The 22,079-nt window shown below is 36.9% G+C and overlaps 1 long non-coding RNA gene across 1 annotated transcript; it reads right to left on the bottom strand.

Moving 5' to 3' along the window:
- Positions 1 to 18,491: 18,491 nt before the first annotated feature.
- On the bottom strand, positions 18,492 to 20,853 carry LOC115450256. The gene is made up of 2 exons (XR_003939268.2): positions 20,808 to 20,853; positions 18,492 to 18,946 (listed from the first exon to the last, which is right to left on the bottom strand). It is a non-coding gene; the product is annotated as an uncharacterized LOC115450256 (long non-coding RNA).
- Between the last annotated feature and the right edge of the window lie 1,226 nt (positions 20,854 to 22,079).

Raw genomic sequence — 22,079 nt, 5'->3', positions numbered from 1 at the left:
CGATTGGAAATCTTTTGGGAGGGCCATGTTCAGCAGTGGAAATCCTATGGCTGATGATAATCGTTATTTAGAAGCAGATAAATTACATGAAATCAGTAAATATAAAAATTGTGCATAGTATCACAAATTCATCAATTCATCAATTCGTATTCATCAAAACATTCATCATAATCTGATCATCAAAAGATGGCTAATGTACACGATTGGAAAATTACGATACGCGCAGTGTTTTGTGATAGGCTGTGACTGGGACTGTCATCTGTATCGATAAATTGGTCACAGTGAGCTACCTTTTCAGACAAAAACAAACAAACATCACGCATTTACCCCAAAGGGGTAGACGGAAGCGCAACCAGGGAACCGACTTTTTGATATGTGTATTCTTTCACATCTTGCCATATCTGGCACAAACTGTATACTCAGGGCTGATATTACGCAAAAAACCCAATACTAGTTTGCACGACCTGGGATTGAAACCCAGGGCCTCAAAGCGATATCGTACCGCGCACGCAACACAACTTCGAATGAAATTTAACTGTCTGTTTAACCAAAAACATCAACATAATAGAGCCTTTAATTACTCAATGATGTTTAAAATTAATTCGAAAAATAGTTTAATTTAATTTCTAATTACTCGTCATATCACCCTAAATATATCACAACCATTGCTGCTGCCATTAAGGAAAGGGACCTCTGAGCCTCAAACTCGTGAGTCGCGAAGCACCGTTGTGCGGACACAGGTCCGGCGAATTTTGGAAGCATTCGCGACCCTCTGGAACCGTCTCACGCGCGCAGAAGCAGGCTACCACAGGTTATATTCGTTATTTCGCGCATAAAATTTAGTAGGGACCCGATGATCATTTAGGTGACATCTAAGACGGAAGGCCGGTGAGTTCAACATAACCTTTCTTCTGCTCGCCAGGTTCAAGAATGGTATCCGTAACATGGATTTCTTGCGGGAAAAAAAGTGTCTTTATACAAGATACGACTTTATTTTATTAAAAGTGTCTAAAGACACGTTATTATTATCTGTTTCTGTTTTACATTTAGCCCTAACCTACTTTAACATGAAGTTAGGGCAAAATACTTTTAAAATATATTGCACAAACAATTTGGCCTTATTCTAAATATTGCCTCACGAGAACCCCAGCTACAAATACTAGCCTCTGGAAAATCGTCTTAGAAAAACTCAAACAAATGCCAATGACTGACAAATTCCCTAGAACCACTCTACATTTTATACCTTTTTGGTATAAACATTAGGCTACAGTGGCGAAAGGTACAATTTCCGAAGGGGAACCGGACTCGATATATAGGTACTAATATACAGTCTGCAAATCGTTCTAATGATAATTAGATTCTACATAAATTTTGCCATTTTTTTGACTGCCTCGGTGGCGTAGTTGTATTGCATGTCCGGTACAATAGCGCTCTGAGGTCCTGGGTTCGAATCCCGGGTCGGGCAAAGTGATATTTGGGTTTTTCTGCTCAGTATCAGCCCGGAGTCTGGAATTTGTGCCCGATATGGCGATAGGCTCGCCCCCTATCACATCATGGGACGGAACATATTTGGCGAAAAGTGGGTGCCCTAGTTGCGCCTCTGCATACCCCTTCGGGGATAAATGCGTGATGTTATGTATGTATGTATAAATTTTGCATTAAGGGAAGCCTGTAGGAATCGAGTTATATAGACTCTTTGCCACTGTTAGGCTATATCTTAATAGATAACATGATTTAAATGATTGCCAAATTTCATCCAAAATGGTTCAGCTATTTTTTATGTTTTTACTATCCAAAGCATCTACATAAACTTTCCCATTTAAGAGTATATACAATATTAGTAAGATTTGCAAGATTAACTGACTACAAAGAAAGGAAGCATCGTTTAATTCTAATCACAGCGTGAAAAAATGCTCGAGTTTATTTTAAAACGCTTTCTCGTATTAACAAGTGTTACTAATGAGTCTTGTAATAAATACGCGATTGTTGTATTTTACAAACTTTACTCCTTTGCTGTCTTTAATAAAAGAAACACTTTTTGTAAGAAATTTACGTTGTTTAAAGTAAAGTAAAATAAGCATATATGGATAAACAAGAGTACTGTTATGTACGAATACCACATGAAACAAGAAATTGCATTAAACCTTGTTTTTAATCAATATCTATAAGTTTCAGTAGAAGAAGATCTCTGATAGGTTTATGGAAAAAAATATAAACTTGATTCGCTCGCGTTGAACTCTTTTCTCGCAATTCCTAGAATACTTTTATTTCGGTATAAAAGTGACTCCATCTCAATTATAGCATAAAAAGTCATATAAAAATTTTAATTCGTTCATTACGATACTTTTAGGGGTACTCTTTATACCTTTGGAGTAAAAAAAATGCTAAATTATTCTTACAACTTAGCTATTAGTCAGCAAAAGTCTATCAAAATGGGTCCAGTTGATTCTGAGATTAGCCGAAACAACAACAAGCTCTACATATCACTGAAATTCAGTTATAAACCCATTATATGGAAAATAATAAATATTAGATTACGTATCCATATGTTAATAAATTTGACAATACAATTAATATGTCTAATTTAATACATTCAACTGATTGATATAACTTCTACACTGCGTTCGCCATCCTGAGACATGTGATGTTAAATCTTATTATGCCCAGTAGTTACACTGGCTACAACGTCCTTCAAACCGGAATAAAACCCTGACTACACTCTGCTGGCGGCCGAAATAGACATTGCGGTGGTACCTACCCAGGCGGAGTCTCACATATGAGAGACTTACCACCAGTAAAACATAACCTGAGTGTTAAATAAAAGAGTAAATAACTTAATTACTCATTAAATATGTTTGTTGATTATGTTCCTAAAGATTTTTGGGGTTGATTTCCTTTGACAAGAGCGAGTAACTTTACAATTTTAACATATTTTCCGTAAATTCATTAAATATATATAATATTCATATTCGTCCTATACCTAAAAGATAAGTGATAATTCATCATTTAGCCGGGATTTGTCCACTGCTGGACATAGGCCTACTTCATAGAGCGCCACAGGGACCGGTTCTGGGCCGCCCTCATCCATCGGACTCCGGTGACCCTCACCAGGTCGTCAGTCCATCTCGTGGGGGGCCTGCCTACGCTATGGCTTCCGGTTCGTGATAATTATATTATTTTTATTTATTTAAAAGCTTTGTCACTTAACAACTATATAGCTCTAGCATATTTTCTATTGCACATGATCCCTATGTGTCACAGTAGTCAAGAAACGCTTTTTAAACCATACATTTATTGCATCTTTTTACAATAAAGAACGTATAAAACATAATAAAGATGGCCACCGATTTACGTCAACTCACAGAACGAATAAAATAGATAAATTTGGAAAATCCTGTTACTATTGTTATATTATTATATAAAAATAATCATTGCGGACACAGATATTATTTTATCTGCATAATAATTTATGTGATACTAAGTGTTGCATGCGACGCTGCCCGTGTAAAATCTTTATATATTTTTTTATACAAGCACTATAAAGTGACTCCACTGTGCCTGATGGTAAATGGATAGGGTGGACCCTGCTTCTTCTTCCGCGTGAAGTTGCCGCAATAAACTAACCAAGAAAATCTGTGTATCTATATGTAGGAATAAATAAAAAAAAAAAAAAAACAAAAAAAAATAATAAATAAATAAAAAGATAGCATTTCTGAACGCAATAGCCCTAAACTCATTCATTCTCTCTGGTTCGAAAAAAACAACGACGACGCAGCGGTGGTGTGCGCTTGATGGAGAAATAAAAGAAGAAATTATTACCCAAGAAGTTTTTATTATTGCCGAGCCCCTACATATATATTCCACTGCTGGGCACGGGCCTCCTTTACTGCTGAGAGGGATTATGCCTTAGTCCATCACGCTGGCCTAGTGCGGATTGGTATACTTCATACACCCTCAAAAATCCTAAAGAGATCTTCTGAGGTACATAACCAGGTTTCCTGACGATGGTTGATAATTAAATGTTGACTGACGAGAGATGATTACCTCTCGGTAGTTTTGAAATAAATTAAGCTGGCCTATTGGAACCAGCTGATTCCAGAACGCGACACACGTGTGCCACTATGGTGAGTTTTAACACCTTGTGTACGGTGGTCGCTATCCGGGCGGATATAAAATATATCCTACCACCACCACAATAACTTCCACTGTGTTGTTTCCCTGCATTAAAGTAGTATTAATTCGGGATATCGACTATCAATGTGCTAAATTTCTTCCAAATCGGTTTAACAGTTTCTAAGTTCACTTTTGACAAACATCCCAACATCCTTAGAAACATTTACATTTATATTTAGTTTATTAGTAGGAAGACACGTTTCAAAATTTTCTAATCTTTTTAAAGGTTATCTACTTATCATATTTTAAATTTGCTTCAAATTAAATTTATTGTATTATATCTTATGAATTATATTTTAATACTAGCTTCCGCTCGCAGCTTCGCCCGCGTGGATTTCGGACTTCAAAAATGGAGGAGGTGCTCAATTTGTCGGGATGTTTTTTTAATGTATGGTGGTATGCAGGTGGTCCGATTGTCCGGTCAGGGTCTGATGATGGGATCCTGGTGAAATCGAAGGAAGCTTATAGCATGATTCAGTATTCACGCGTGATGGCTTATTATTAGCGTATTTCATGTATAACTTTGGTGTTTCTATACCGATTTCTATGATTCTTTTTTATTGAATATTTAATAATGTTAACTTTTTTTATTAGGGATGACTGAGAGTGTTATAAACGTAAGAGTAGACAATATAATGAGAAAGCTTCGAACTGCTAAGCTATCGGGAGTTACACGTGTTATTGTGAGTCAACCATAAAAGATAGACATATGCTGTCGTGGGATATTTTTTACATAATTTTAAGGAGAACATTTCCGTCATACATGATTTTTGTGTAGCTTTAACCATTAAAGTTGCACACGCGACGGAAGCTTAAAAAATGGAGTCACTTCTCCCGTTTTCCCAACATTTCCCTTCACTGCTCTGCTCCTATTAATTGTAGCGTGATGAAAATTATACTATAACCAGCACAGGAGTATGACAAATAATTGTACCAAGTTTCGTTAAAATCCTTCGAGTAGTTTTTGTTTCTATAACGGTTATACAGACAGACAGACAGAGAGCCAGACAGACAGACAAAAATTTTACTAATTGCATTTTTGGCATCAGTATCGATCCCTAATCACCCCCTGATAGTTATTTTGGATATATATTTCATGTACAGAATTGACCTCTCTACAGATTTATTATAAGTATAGATTTGAGTATAAGTGTGTTGTTAAACGTGACATTCATGCCTTTTATCCCCACAGGCGCAAGCAGAGTAAGTAATGCACGGGCACATTTCGATAACTTTACGTCCCATGATGTGATAAAAGCGAAGTCGAGCCCAAAATATTATTTACTGGGTTTATCCGTCTTAAAAAAATCTCATTCGCAACTTAGAGTTAGGAATTTGGTGATATGATACCCCAGTGCCCCAGAAAGCACGTAGAGCCGTTGGTCCTGCGCCTGATCTCTCTCCGGTCATGTCGGATCGTCGTCTCACCGGACTGAGAGTGCACCTATGTATTGTATATCACCTGCGTACCTGGCTGATATCCGTTGAGATTGGCCTCCGTGGCCTTAATTCAGCTAGGAGGGAACCATTCATTCACACTCATTTTGGTTTGAAAGTAACTTAGAGTACGAATTGACGCATCAAAATAATTTCGTGCACTCAATTAATCATTTATTAAATCAATCTTCAGATGCAAGATCATTAACCCACATTACAATAATGATTATCAATGCAAATTAATTCTTTTAATTTTAATATCATGCGTATTAATGAATCACTATAATAGAAATTACTAAAGCGATTATGAGATAACATTGCAGTGATTATAATGGACGTAAGACCCGGAACACGTATATACTTACAGTATTATTGTTATATATTGAGAAATAAAATTATTCTATTTAATTTTTCTAGTTTTATAACTGTCGCTGATTAATAATGCTTAGTTGCATCGATTTACATGGCGGCCGATATACAAGGCCATTAACATATTACCCTTTCGTGAGCATTTGTAAAAGATTTGCCGCGCCTCTTTGCAATATTTTGCGTGGAAATTCTTTAGTATTTTGATATGTGTTTTTTTAATACCGCTTACCCTATAACTTCATTCCCATTAGGAATAGTTAGTGTGGCGGGAAGGGTGAAAATTAATTTCGAATGCTTGATTCGAAATTTAAATTCTTCTAAATTCAAATTCAAATTTCGTCGCGTAGCATTACCTGCGAAAAGGTTGAAAAACATAGATTCTATAGACGTAGCTACATTGATTACTGGCATTATGAGTCATATCATCTAATGTTTCAGAAACCCAAAAGAAACAATTCTTATACGGTCTTCATACCGAAAGCACGCCCACGTATGGGGGGACATTTATCGCGGACCAAGGCACACAATACAGTACGCATACCTCCTGATTATTACCTGATATATGATTGAGGAATAAAAGGGCCCACGAACATTCCCCTCCCTTACCTTCTGCCATCCTAGGAAGTTCCCATCCTTCCCTGCTCTCCATCGGTCTGTCGTTAAGCCGGGTGATTGCAGTATCCCTTTAGCTGGCTTCCTCTCGTATTGAATACAAGAACGGCTACCAAAAAATATATCCCAGGTTAACTATTACAGTCAATGTCAGGCAGTGCTTTATAATTCACAATTCATAGTGCTACTGCTAGTGTTTATAATGGACTGTTATCAAGGCATCAACCTGTGTGGTAAACGTCTTAAAAATACAATTTGAAGCATTCACATTATTTTCATTACTCACAGCCGTTTTCAATAAATCTCATCTCAATCTTAAATCCAATTTCGAGAATTTATTACAATAATATTTGTAAGCATGTCAAATATATCTTTGTCCTGATTGGTAAATTTTTGAGATAGATCGATAGAAAAAGCTATTAATTGAAAATGACGGTTAAAGTCATACTTAAATCATCGCCAGGGCAAGCAGAGATCCGACCAAGCGTAGAATTTACAATATTCTCACAAGTGAAAAGCCCCAGTTTCTAACATTTTTCCTTCACATACGTTTTTTATGTGCGCTTTCGGTTGGACCCGCTTTACATTCCACACAAGTGCGGGATACATATTATGTTGTCTATTTGGGTATGTGCATTGCTAATGTGATTAGAACATCTTCTGTTCCGCATTTGATCGGAATAATAATAATAGTGGGTGTGTTGGTTAAGGAGTTCTAAAATAAATGTTTTATCGTCATTAATCGCAGTGATTTAGTCTTTAACTACCTCGGTGGCGTAGTTGTACTGCATTCGTGGTACGACAGCGCTCTGAGGTTCTGGGTTCGAATCCTGGGTCGGGCAATGTGATATTTGGGTGTCTCTGCTCAGTATCAGTCTGGCGTTTGAAATTTGTTCCCGATATGTCGATAGTCTCGCCACCTATCACATCATGGGGCGGACCACACTTGGCAAAAATAGGTGCCCTGGTTGCGCCTCTGCATAAACCTTCAGGGATATGTGCGTGATGTGTGTGTGTGTGTGTTTGAGTCTTTAAGCCGTGAAGTCTTCAAGTCGTATTAATAAATCAATCTCAACTTTGAGTAAAATCTCAAGTAGACATTTCATGCATTGAATTATTTAATAATTCAAGCTTACGCTGTCAATTAAGAGCTTGTTCTCATCTAAGTCGGCGCTATTACATACACATAACTAGGTTATCAAAATCAGTCACATATTGTGACTTAAGATATCATTAAAGCTGGTATTTATATAGGTTTATTATGCGTGACTATCTTAAGATGCTGCCCTAGCGATTATGGTGACCTTCATTTGTCAGCATCTCTACTGATGTAGTGCCTCAAAACGGAACAGTGTTGCGTCTATTAATACAGCCCTGAGTTCGGTTCAGGAACGGTTCCGCGTAGCTATCTTAGTGCAACAAGATACCCCGGGGCCGTCCTGTATGCGCCGAAGAAGGCCACCGCGGATTTTGGTTGGTATGCCGGTGTGGGATATACAGGGGTTAGGGACTCGGTCCAATGCTCGCTCAGATGCTATACTCCCGAGTGTCGACTTTGGGCCGTAAGACCGGTGAAACTAACATAACCATTCCACTCACCCGCCGTGTGGTGATAAGGACGCGTTTTTACCCCACGGGAAAAAATCCCTGAGTTAGGTTAGTTTAGCTAAAACAGGAGTTTACTTAGGCTTTAAACCACAACATAATATATTTTGAACTCCTCCCTATCCTATTTGATCATCGTTGCGAGTTAAAACTAATGATTGCACCCAAAGACTCGCCGAGCTTCAGCTGTCGATCCTTACTTACTGGTGTTGTAATGGTGGGGGCGAGATAGTCTCGTAGTCAAGAAGAATATTCGTATATATTTCGTAGAAATTTGTGTTTGATATGGATGCTTCCGTAACATTAATGGATGAAACAATTTCGCCGAAATACGGACGAAATATTTGCACTTCTCTGACCTACTAAAGCCAAGACAACGGCAAAGTCAGTCGACGAATTTTCAAAACCGCTCATGTATATTTTATAGATTTTCTTACTCGAAGTTTCACAATAAGTTTATTGTTACATCAAAATCTGTTTTATTTCGTCCACGTTTGAATTAATGTAAGTATTTTGCAAAGCTATTTTAAAATTTAGCCAAATAAGTTAAAATATAAATAAGCTTGTTTACATTAACAAATTCTGTTGAATTAAAATTAAAGGAATATTTAGCTGGTGCTAAGATTTTTGCCCAGAGACCTTTCACACACAAAGAGTAAATCCCACCATAGTGGGCACATAAGTGTAACGAATTCGTATTTGTATATCATGTTTTAACAGGCCGGCATAATTATGTCGACTAGCGAGAGGTAATCGTCTCTCGTCAGTCAATGCTTTATGTAGACGCCACTCCACTCACTATCAAATGCAGCGAAGTGACTTAATTGTACACACACACTCATGCCTTTATCCCTGGTGTACCCACTTCCCACCGTGTGTATTTCGTCCCATGATATGATAAGTAGGAAGCCTATCGCATGGCATAAACTCCAAATTTCGGGCACATACTACTATAATATATCACTATGCTCTAACTGGAGATCGAACCCGAGACCTCAGCACTACAGACCGAAAACAACTACGCCATCAAGGCAGTAGCTTTCTTGTGCTACAAAATAATAACATTAATTCCCAACATTGCGTCCTACAAAACTAAATGTTTAGTTTGTAGATCAAGTCTCGAGTACTTCCGATACATTAGAGTTCAAAATCTCTGCGCTATATATTGTTTGTGTAACGTAGTTAGGCAATAATATCATTATTCCGGCAACGACTAAACTAACCCGCTTTAGATGCGTATATCGTCTTCACTGATATATCGATTTTACTTAGAAAAAGGCGATGCGTAGACGCAGGTTGTTGAACGAAAATTACGGCAATGAGCTGTCAATATTTCATTTTACAAAATTGCGAAATTAATGGTTGCTTTGAATTTCTAATTAAGAGTTGATTAGTTGACAGTTGTTTTAATAAAATTTATTGACAGCGTATCTTAGTTCCAGCAAAGAATTATCGCATATACTATACTAGCTTTTGCTCGCGGCTTTGCCCGCGTGAAGGGGCTTTCCGGGATAAAAGTCCCGCTATATATTTTCGCGGGATAGAAAATAGCCTATAACCTTTCCAGGGTCTTAAACTATCTCCGTACTAAACTTTATAAAAATCCTTTAAATGGATTTTGAAAAAATCGATAACATACAGACATACAGACAAGGAGACTTTGTTTTATAAAAATAATATGTATAGATAGAATGGAAAAATGCCATATTTTTCAAATCCCAAGCTCTTAGAGACGTCTCATCTTTATTATCACAAATTAAGATTTAGAATTGCTTCACACAAAACCTTCAATGTATAGGGGGCAAGATGGCTTCAAGTTACTTTCAATTTTGATTTTAACCGGTCTTTTTGTATTTGAAAGTAGTTACCATAGTTTATTACGTGTATGATGTCATCATTAAAGATTATATATGAATACTTATTACAAAATATATGCATTTGAACAGTAAATATAGAATTAAATGTTTTTCCTGTTTCTTACTTAGCTCAGTAAGACTTCCAAAATGCAACGTGTTTATATCTGCAAAACTATTTTAAGTTCTAAAATAAATTGACCTTTGTTATTAGATACACAGAAAATTAAAATTCAAAATATCTAAATTTGTTTTTGATATTTCGTAAATGTGAATATGATTATAACAAAAACAAATGAATGATCATTGGACAGTGGTATCTGGTGAATTCCGTTGCACCTCTAAATTTAGGTTCTCAAACTTACACTTTCCAACTGCAATTTTAACTTGGTAATTCTTATATAATAGTTAATTCTGCATACACCATTAATAGCAGCCAGCAAGCCAGCAAAAGTACCTGTTGAAATAGAGTTATTTTTGGATTATAATATACCTGTAACTTTATTTGTAAATTAAAAAAAAAATAAGCATGCACTTTAATGAAAAATCTAGGTAAATAAACATCATTATTGACTTGCTACGAAAGCTCATACTCAAATATTGAAAAAATATAAATAAATAAATCTCCTCCTAGCCAAATTTACGGAACGTATATACGCAAAATACATTATAGGGCATAAGTGTGTGCCCAATACACACGTGCATTTTCTGTTCCTTCAATCACATAGTCCGCTGAGACGGCAATCCGACATGACCGGAGAAATAAGGCGTAGGACCAACGGCTTTACGTGCTTTCCGAGGCACGGGGGCAACACACCGACAATTTTATAACTGCAAACTGCGACTAGGTAATTTTAAAAGGGAAGACTCAGTTCCAATATTTTTGGCCCGACCTGGGAGTCAAACCCAGGACCTCAACGCAGTAATCGTACTCTCACCGAAACACTCAAACTTATAAAAATATTACTGTACACAATTCAAGCAATATGTAGGAATCGAACTCGGTACTTTCTTAACTACACAATGTACCACTAGAATGGCATCTAGATCTCACTGTTACAGTGAGCTTAGCCTACTTTTAATTCCGCGCGACAATTTCCTCATAAGAATAACGTAACCACATGTACTGATATTTCAAATAAGTAATACATTGGTGTAACCACCTTATTGCTAGACACACACGCCTTTCATCCCAGACGGGGTAAGCAGAGACGCAACCGCTGCACCCACATATCATCTATCGCTGATATGTGGGTGCAGCGGTCAGATCAGCGCTGTGGTCAGATGCCTGGATTGCGACCACCGTACAGAAGATGCAGCGGTGGCATGGTCAAAATGCAAGCGGCCAGTGTCAGGTACCTGTCCTAAAAAGTGTGTAACTTAGCCTCACGTAAGAGGGTAAGATCGCTTCGATGAACCAATTAAGGACTTCGTTAAACCTTAATTTTAGCCTATACTGTGTGTAAAATACTGATCACATATGTTTTGTTCCTTAACGGCTCTTCGTTTTCTACTCACCACGCTGTTAAATTATATTCATATTATAAATATATATTTAATTAGTATATTGGTAAATGCATGAAAATATACAATTCGATTATCTGAATAGATCGTTTTTGCGAACGCCCACGTTCCCTAATTAATTCAGAAAAGCGACCATGTACTTTATTTATATCGAGTACAGATTCCAGATTTGTGCAAATATGTTCTCTCCTTCCTAAAACTGAGGGTCCTTCAAGCGGAGCGTGAAGAAGCAAGTAACCAGGCCAGCATAACTATGCCGACCGTCCGGGGATGATTATAATCTCTGCACGTAAAATTACAATCAGTAAATAATATTTTAACTTCTTTGATGCGAGTCCGTGAACTTTTAAAATATTTTGGGCGGATCCGCTATAAATACAAATGCATCAACATTTGTACATCAAATAAATTACTAGTAACGTGTTATTGTGACCTATGAATGTAATGACTATATATCAAGAATAAAAGACGTTTGATTTTATCTTACTTAATACTACTATAAACTGGATTTTGCACGCGGCGTGGCCCGCGCGAATGAGTTTTCCAGGATAGAAAATAGCATATAAACCTTCCCAGGGTCTTTAATTATCTTCATACAAAAGGCCATAAAAATACGTTGAGAAGAGTTTGGAAAAATAACATACAGACAGACGGAAAAGGGGACTTTGTTTTACAATATTTAGAGATGTGAAATTTTGTGAAAATGTTTGAATGTTTGGGTGAAATTTAACACACGGGTAGACCACGACTTAGATTAACGCACTGGCTACTGTCTACCTCAGTTATTTGCTCCCATGGGAAATGAATGATTATCTTAACGCATTTTTAAAATATATGGCGTTGGTATCGTACGTTGTTTTAGTGACTTGTAACGGGAAAGGCTTTTATTTATTTATTGTTTCGGATTACCAGTAGAAGATGCACAGTAACAATACAAGCAAAAAAAAAACAAAAAAATACACATACAACATTAGCTAAATTCTGTGCTCTTCAAGTAGGCATTTGATTCTTCTGCTTTTGACGCGGGTTAAGCCGCAAGCAATACCTAGTATTTATATAATACAAAGTTTTTTATTCTTGTACGACTAAGTGACTGCACTACACCTGGTAAGTGGAGCGGTGTTCAAATGGAGTATGGACTGACGAGAGATGACTATCCTTCGCCAGTTGACGCAAATATACCGGCTTTAAAACCGAATATGTATAGGCTGATCCTGGAACGTGAATTACGTACCAGCCACTGTTTTAAAATACACAATGGCCGCTACTTGCTAGGTTTGCTTGCGAACTGTTCAAAGCAAGTTTCTTTAACAATACAACACGTACTGGCTTTCAGAACCACAGCTTCGTGATCCCTTTTATCCATCATAAAGTGTCGCATAGTTTCCTAGCATACGCTTCATTCCCTCTTTTCTATAACTTTGGGTCCTCGAAGCAGAGCGTGAAGAAGCAATTAGGCAGGCCGGCATAGTTGTGTCGATAGTTCATTTCCTTTTCCTTTGGCTTCACTTTTCTTATCATCAGGTGCAGTGAAGCTATATTAGAATTAAAAAGAAGACGTTTGTATCCATTGACTTCCTGGTACCTTTATCAGTATAGTAATTATTGCGGAGTTATAGTAACCCACATAATTACGATTTTATTTTTAAATTACAAATCTCAAAAGATAACGATACTAAAAGAATGCAATTCAAAATTTACAAAGACCTTGTTAATGCAGGCTATTTCTAGATGGGCGTAGTTGTGCAGAAAGGATCCAAATCATATACATCAAAATTCATATAATTACTATTAATGATAGAAAATATGACTGTCCAAGACACTACATTTAAAAAAACGCCAAATTAATCTTACGAATGTATGCAAAGGTTTGTGAAAATATTTCAGTTTCAGAACAAAAGACAAAACCTAACGTAATATGATGATATTCAGCACGCAGATAGAACATAATAACATACATTAACGTAAATATTAATTCCGTAAAAGGCAAAATTTAGACAGCAAGTTCTTGCCGCAATATAATACGTACGAACTTCATGCGCTTAATGGCGACAATTTTTTCAATAATTTTTTCCATGCAAGTCCTGCAACTTCAAAAATTTGTGCCAGTTTGGATAACTGTTTACGCAGTAAAAATCACTTGCGGAATACGACTTGAGCAAGCTTTCTTGCTAATACACTAAACTGTAAGATTCATGCAGGTGAAGCCGCGAGCAACGAAAGTAAAATCTTCTATTATATTGATTAGTTCCTTTCCGCAACACGACATCCAGTTATGATATTTGTATGCGCCGATACCGGTTCGTCCACTTGGAACCACTTTCAATGTCCTCGAACAGCGCATCTTGACATTTCAGGGATTAGTAAGCAACTAGTATAGATACTAATGTTATACACTGGTTGTATATGTATACTGCCTCGGTGGCGTCGTTGTACTCCTTGGGCAGTACGGCAGCGCACTGAGGTCCTGGGTTCGAATCCCGGGCAAAGTGATATTTGGTGTTTTTCTGCTGTGTCAGTCGCGAATCTGGAATTTGTGCACGATATGGCGACAGGCTCGCCCGCTATCACATCATGGGACGCAACACTTTTAACGAAAAGTGGGCGCCTTAATTGCGCCTCTGCATACCCCTTGAGGGGTAAATGCGTGATGTGTGTTTTTGTAAATATCATCCGGGAGTTTGTGCCCCGAAGACAAACCCCTACATAGTCCTCACATACTGCCTCGTTGACGTAGTTGTAATGCGTACAATACGCTAAGGTATACTGAGGTCGCAGGTTCAGTCAGGTAGTGATATTGGGTTTTTCTTTTTAATGTTAGGCCGGAGTCAGGAACCTGTGCCCAAAATAGCGTTAGTCTCGCCCCATTTCACATCATAGGGCGGAATGCACTTGGCGAATTATGTACGAGAATTAGACATAGGTCTTGGACCTCTTTGCCTTACCCTTTTTTTATTTATTTATTTATTACTTTAACTAGGTATTATTCGCGGCTTCACACGCTTAAAGAGCCTTTCCCAATAGCGCCGGCTATTAGACAACTGCGACATCATAATTATTTATCTTAGCACATATATTAATTCGATTGGTCCTGCCGCCATTTACAAATATATTTTCTCCTACTTCTATAGCAAAGCATTTATCTAGTGATCATCAGACTGCGCATCATAAGGAAACCTCACCCATTTAACCGGTTATTTCGCAACAGCGATGTCTATATAAAACCCACTCTATTCATAATTGTGGTAACGTAATAATTGCGAATATTATGCGAAGAACATCAAAACACGTTTTAAGTCAATTGGTTTTTAAATAAATAGATATTTAAAGGGGTGAGATTATGTTCCGGGCTTTCTAGTCATGAATGTCCGTTTGGGTAGCAGTGGCGATGGGTCTAAATAACCCTATTAGCAGAGGTGAATGGTATATAACCTTATTCTTATCGGCTTCCCTTTCATAAAACCTAATTATAACGATTAGAACGATTTTAACGATTAGAACGATTTTCAACCGCATTTATGCATATATTAGTACTTATATGTTGTTTCGATTTCCCTTAGAGAAGATTTCATTCTACACCACTGTTGGGTAGGTATTACCGCGTTGTCTATTTCTGCCGCGAAACATTATGTTGTCAATATTATAAGTTGTAGTACCGGGATGTTAACATTATATCGTAATAATGTATTGCATCCTTAACCACCTCTAATGTATTGATGAATATAGCCGATGCAATACTTTATTATTGCCGGCTTTACGTAACTATGTTGTGTGATTAACGGCTTATTTTAATGAACAATCACCGCTACCCCAACTACCCTGAATCTACAGTGAGAATAGACCAATCAGAAAAGAAATGATTACAGATGACGTATTGCATTCGTTTATTCTTGACATTGATCCATTAAGGTTTGGGGTCGTATATTAATATCGGCTTTTAAAAATAATGCGAACAGAATTTTAAAAGCCTTTAGGTGTTGTTTGCAGGTCCACCCGCTTGTAAAACTAAATATATAATTTAAGATCCGTTAGGGCTTGGGGTCGTTTATTAACATCGGCTTTTAAAAATAATGCGAACAGAATTTTTAACTGCTACGTGTTGTTTGATTGTTCACTCGCGTATAAAACCTTAGGGACCTAAATATATAATTTAAATAAATTTTATAAACGTAATCTGATACCAGTCTCTATGAACTCCAATCGCTCAACAGAATCTTATATTTCACAAAGCCGAGGGCTTCTATTACATAAATATTTGTTACGAACAGGTTGGGCGGCTTGCGCCAAAACATACAATCTATCAATCTCCCCCACCTTCATTTATGTTACTAGGTTTTGCTCGCGACTTCACATGTAAATTAAATGAAAAAAAAAAGACACTCAATATTTTCTTTCAAAAACTCAAAATCACATATTACGCAAGTATCTTCTAAAAGGCAGGCAGATGTGCAACTAGAGCACCCACTTGTCGACATGTGTCTTCCGCCCCATGCCATAAGGAGGAGCTTATCGCCATATCGTAGCTTAACCTGACATCACTTTACCCGCCCTGGGATTCAAACCTGGGACCTCAGAGGAATGGTCGCATCGCACACGCAATACAACCACATCCCCGAAGATTTTTTTCCAATGTTTATTTAAGCAATTGTGTCCTACACGAATGTGTCGTTACATACGTCCACATTAATTATCGCGTACTTAATTTTCAGCATAATACGTAGCCTATGTTAATCCAGGACGTAGTTTAACTGTTTATCAAATTTCATCAAAATCCGTACAGCGTATTCTTTGTATATTAATTTAAGGCACATAAGAGCCCATCAAAGGGCAGAAGCATGACTAGAGGATACCCATTCTTAGCTCAAGTTAAATATACCTGTCCAGTTTGTACAGTCGCCGTGGCCACAATCGGCTAGGAAGACATCATCATTTATTACTAACCATCATTCATGTGAACCAAACTTTTGCGTTTACAATATTAATAATAAAAGAGAATAATTCCTACGATAGATTTTACGCTGCTTCGAATAGAGCGTATTTGTACATACGTCTTTAAAATGACTGCCTCGGTGGCGTAGTTGTATTGCATGTCCGGTACAATAGCGCTCTGAGGTCCTGGGTTCGAATCCCGGGTCGGGCAAAGTGATATTTGGGTTTTTCTGCTCAGTATCAGCCCGGAGTCTGGAATTAGTGCCCGATATGGCGATAGGCTCGCCCCCTATCACATCATGGGACGGAACATACTTGACGAAAAGTGGGTTGCCCTAGTTGCGCCTCTGCATACCCCTTCGGGGATAAATGCGTGATGTTATGTATGTATGTATGTATGTCTTTAAAATATAATGATCTTATTTGATTAATATATTTATTTACATTTACGATAAAGTGACCATACTGCATCCAATTATAAGCGGTGTGGAGACTGACTTCCCAGATATTGTGTCGACTGACGAGAGATGATTACCGCTTGCCAGTCGACACAATTATGCCGGATTTTTTGTAACCTATAAACAGGTTGTCACTGAACGCAATAGTTATATGGCCCACTTTAAGTCAGAACCATGAAGATATTTGCATGTTTGTAAAATAAATAGATTTTAATTAAACCTACATAAATTGACCACTGGATTTCTTTTTTCAAGTAAATGTTACAGGCAGGATAAAGTAGGTACAGTATTCTTAAAATTGCAGATCACAGATATAAATTCAGTTTAAATACATCACAATTTAAAATCGATAGTTAATGACTAAACTAGATTATAAGTAATCTCTACAATAGTCTGTAAAATACTGGATTACTTTTTATCTTCGTAGCCGAATTCCCAAACGTCAAAAATTTCTTTTGTTTTTTAAGTCAACTAATTACTCTCCTTAGTAACAATATTGCAAAATCTCGATTATGTACTGGATTACTCAAACATGTTCACACTTCCTTCACCGTTCATTTGTTTTATTTATACTTTCATTTATGCACGTAGGCGTTTATTTTTGTATTACTTTAATTGCGTTCATTACGCAAATATAGGGTTTTATGTTTTTACTGTCGGAATTCACTTTTCTGTGTTACTTTTGAAAATCTGGTTTCTTTCTTTTTTGTAGTTGTAATTTTATTATATTCCAGACTTTCTAAGGGAATAGCTGCAAATATGAATACTTATTTTAACTTATTTTAGTCTGCTATTCTATAAGTATGTATGCATAAGGCGTAGTCACGCATTCAATATGATATTCATAATATCTTGCTCGAATTCACTCTCGCCTTAATACTTGTGAAAGCATTTGCCATAAAAGTCCCGCTATATTATCCTGGGACAAAAGTAGCGTATGTACTTTCCAGGGTATCAAACTATCCGACACAAGTCTGAGATCCTGGGTTAAAATACCGGATCGGATAAAGTGGTATTGAGTATTTCTGCTTAGTATCCGGTGTTTGGAATTTGTGCCCGATACGGAAATAGGCTTGCCTTCACTACATTATGGGATAGAACTCACTTGGCGGGTGAGTTCTCTGGTTGCACCCCTGCCTACCCCTTCGGCGACAAAAACGTTAGTATGTACTTCTCCTTCTTTAACTAAAACGAAAATATTACTTCAACACCCTTACCAACCAACATAATGACAAGAACACAATACAATATAAGAAACGGTTATAAAAACGCGATGTATACAATATAATCCTTAACCAAACCAAAATATTACATATACAAAATATAAATATGAGTGCCCCCTGTGACCACGAAGGCTGCAAAGTCTTCGAAACGTCGGAAGAAAATTAAAATATAAAAACCGGGATAAAATCCGAAATATATATTAATTTTAATGTCTAACATTTGCATAACCATAAGAAATCATTATGCAAAATATTACTTCAACACCCTTAAAAACCTCATAACGAACATAATTAATAAACGCTTACAATGGTACCTCTAAAATTTTATTGCCTTTTACTCATAACGTAATCGTCCTACATAAGGGGCTGCAATGTCCTTGGCGTCTATTCGTCACTGTTACGGCTCCTTATTTATCAAGTTACACTATAATCTGGGCCAATAACTTGTTACAGTTACGCAATGAAACCAAAAACACTCTCACTGTAATCTCATAATGCACATGATGTAATGAGTATCGATGTCCAGAAATATTTGAATGTAATGCTTATGGTTATGTAAATTGGGCATATAATGTATTTTATCAGATGATTATGAGTGGACTGCTTCTTTGCTTCTATGCGCAAGCGCTGTGCATCTCTAGCGCGCAGAATCAGCAAGCTCCAACAGCATTCCAACATGTTAGCGCGCAGATTTGACTGTATGTATATTAATCACTGTTGCTCTACCTCTCATGGGTAGGAGTGTCGTTCCTCGTTTTTAAAGCTGTAATTAATAATTATTACTAATATAGTTTTAGTTTTCTTGTGTACCTAATAACAATTTTGAGTCTTAGGTTACTCGCAAATAAATAAATTATAATGGGAACAAATGTACTTTCAATTTCTTTTTAAGTTAATAATTTAGGAAGCAATTGCTTGGGGGAAGATTTCTGGATTCTGGAATAGTATTAGCACATTAAAGAAACACGTCCAACTGACTTTTCTAAAGTTATGTGTGTTTCTTTGTGAATTATTTGCTTTTACGGTGAAGAAAAAGATATTGAGGAAGTCTGCATAACTGATAAGTTCTCTGTGAGAACTTTGAGGGTATGTTAAGTGTACCAATCCGCACTAAACTAGCGTAGCGAACAAAGGCCTAATCCATCTCACTTAGAGTAGGCCCGTGCCCAGGAGTGGGATAGTATACAAAACAGGGCTGGCATTTTAATATCTATATAGATAATAAATAAAGCAAATAGTTGTTTTGTATGTTTGAACACGCTAATGTCTTGAACTAAATAATTTTTTTTCAATAATAGGAAGCTAAATTTCTCGTGAGTGCTATAAGCTACATGTTATCCCGGAAAAATATAAAGCAGGACTTTTATCCCGGAAAAACACACACGGGAGCAAGGCTCGAGCAAAAGCTAGTTATATATAAAAGGAATGACATATATATTATCTATAACGTGTCTATAATATAGCCACATATTTCAAAACAAAGTTAAATTCAGACAATATTTATAAAATAATTTGTATGATATGATGCCAATAAGAAATCTCATCGGACACTATACAAAAATAATCTTCTGCATTGCGTGATATAACAAGTTTCCCGTGTGGGTTATTATAGTACTTTACTGATTGTGTACACTTTCCAACTACCTGATTTGTTGACTATTAGCGAACTCGGAGTGTTTGAGAGGGGTGTGACCCCCCTAGTATATAGACATGACTGTAATATGCTGCAACTCCTTTGGGTTATACTAAGAAATGTCACGTTGATACAAGGAATAGGATAAAGTTATATATTAAGCAAAATGAAAAAATATATATTACTAGCTTTTGCTCGCAGCTTCGCCCGCGTGCAGGAGTTTTTCGGGATATTTGTTTTTTGACTGATATGTATCGTTATAGTTCTGACTGATATGTATTGCTGTAGTTTTTTCGTTAAAGAGGAACAAAAATACATACATAGATACAATATACATACATCCATCCTCATAAACTTGCGCATTTATAATATTAGTATTGGTTTGTTAAGTTCATCCTTGTAATGTGATAATCCCGAGTGAAGGGCAATTAACGATACATTGTCTCAACTCTCAATCATATTCTCCTCTTACTGCCACTCGGAAAAAACCGTAAAAATAATCATGTTTTAACACTTAATCCTTTAAAATATCTGTAGTACTGTTAAAAATTCTACAACTTTTAGCCTACATTTTTGTTTCTAAATACGGCTCTGTGTAAGTGGTCTCAATCATAAAATGATCCGTACTTCAAAACAACTTTTAAACATCGCTAATTTATGCAGCAGTTATGCCACGATTTCTGACGGCATTGTTAAATCGCACTTATTATGCTGGCATGTATTACAAACCTAATTCACGGAGTTAATTGAGTTATTGTCTATTAATATGATCTTACTTATTTATTGCTAATATACGATTATTTGTTCAAAGTATGCACGATAGTCGCTGAATGAATTTTGATAAAATTGAACACACAGATAGACAGCTTTGAGAGGGAGGTTAAAAAGACAATACAGCTGGGCTGGGCCGCATTTGGTAAACTGCGTCGGCTTTTCTCGTCACTTCTACCACAATGTCTGAAAACGAAGGTTTTCAACCAGTGCGTCCTACCTGTCATGACCTACGGTGCGGAGACGTGGACGCTCACAGTTCGGCTGGTCCACCAGCTCAAAGTCGCTCAGCGAGCTATGGAACGTGCTATGCTCGGAGTTCCTCTGAAGGATAAACTTCGTAACGAGGTCATTCCTCAGAGAATCAATGTCACCGACACAGTACACAGGATTAGCAAACTGAAGTGGCAGTGGGCAGGGCATATCTGTCGAAGAACCGATAACGGATGGGGTAAACGAGTTCTTGAGTGTAGACCACAGCTAGGCCAAACGTAGTGTAGGACGCCCTCCAGCTAGGTGGAGTGACGATCTGCGAAAGGTCGCTGGTAAGAACTGGATGCGACAGGCCGAAGACAGGGTAAACTGGCGAATATTGGAGGAGGCCTATGTCCAGCAGTGGACAAAGATATAGGCTGATGGTGATGATGACACAGATAGACCATGTCTTGGATATAGTCTACTTTTAAACTTAACAAAGTAAACAGTAGACATTTTATTCCGCAATATCCTTTCACGCGGATAAATGCTATCGAAACTCAATTATTTAATAATATAAATGTAAATTTTATTTATAATTATTGGTTACACACTACCTACTTTTACTGCTCAATGTAAAAAGTACTATTTCTCAGTGGAACCTTTATTTTTATATTTCAGTAAGGTAGGTAAATATTACAATTTTACTCAGGACATTTTTTTTGATTATAAATAAATATTTTTAAGTACTAACAATGAAAGCCACTATCCAATTTAGACATAACATTCTGTATTATATAATAATTTAAACAATAGTATTACTTACCACGGAGAAAGTAAATTTCATACTATATTATAATAACGAAGTGTTTACATTACGCTGCTTATAATTGCGAGGCATGTCGAAGCGGAACTAAACAAGAGAAAATTTGATTAATTAGTATTTATGCACACACACCTCTAACTTTTCTAAAATTATGTGTGAATTCTTTGTGAATTATCGCTCTCGGTAAAGGAAAACATAGTGAGGAGACCTGCATACCTTAGAAGTTCTCTATAGGAATTTTGAGGTTGTGTGAAGTCTACCAACCCGCATAAAGCCAGCGTGGTGGACTAAGGTCTGATCCTTCTCAGTAGTAGAGGAGGCCCGTGCCCAACAATGGGACAGTATATAAGTACAGGGCTGATGTTATTATTATTTATTAATATGCAACCTCCTTGGTCTAGGAACGTATATGTTAGGTGGTCCTATGTCGTATTCTAGGTCAGGTAAGTATAAAACATTTGCAAGGATATA

The sequence above is a fragment of the Manduca sexta genome, chromosome 5, assembly GCF_014839805.1.
Source record: "Manduca sexta isolate Smith_Timp_Sample1 chromosome 5, JHU_Msex_v1.0, whole genome shotgun sequence".
Lineage (NCBI taxonomy): Eukaryota > Metazoa > Arthropoda > Insecta > Lepidoptera > Sphingidae > Manduca > Manduca sexta.
Note: the sequence above shows the minus strand (reverse complement) of the source record. Positions and strands in the feature narration are given on the sequence as shown.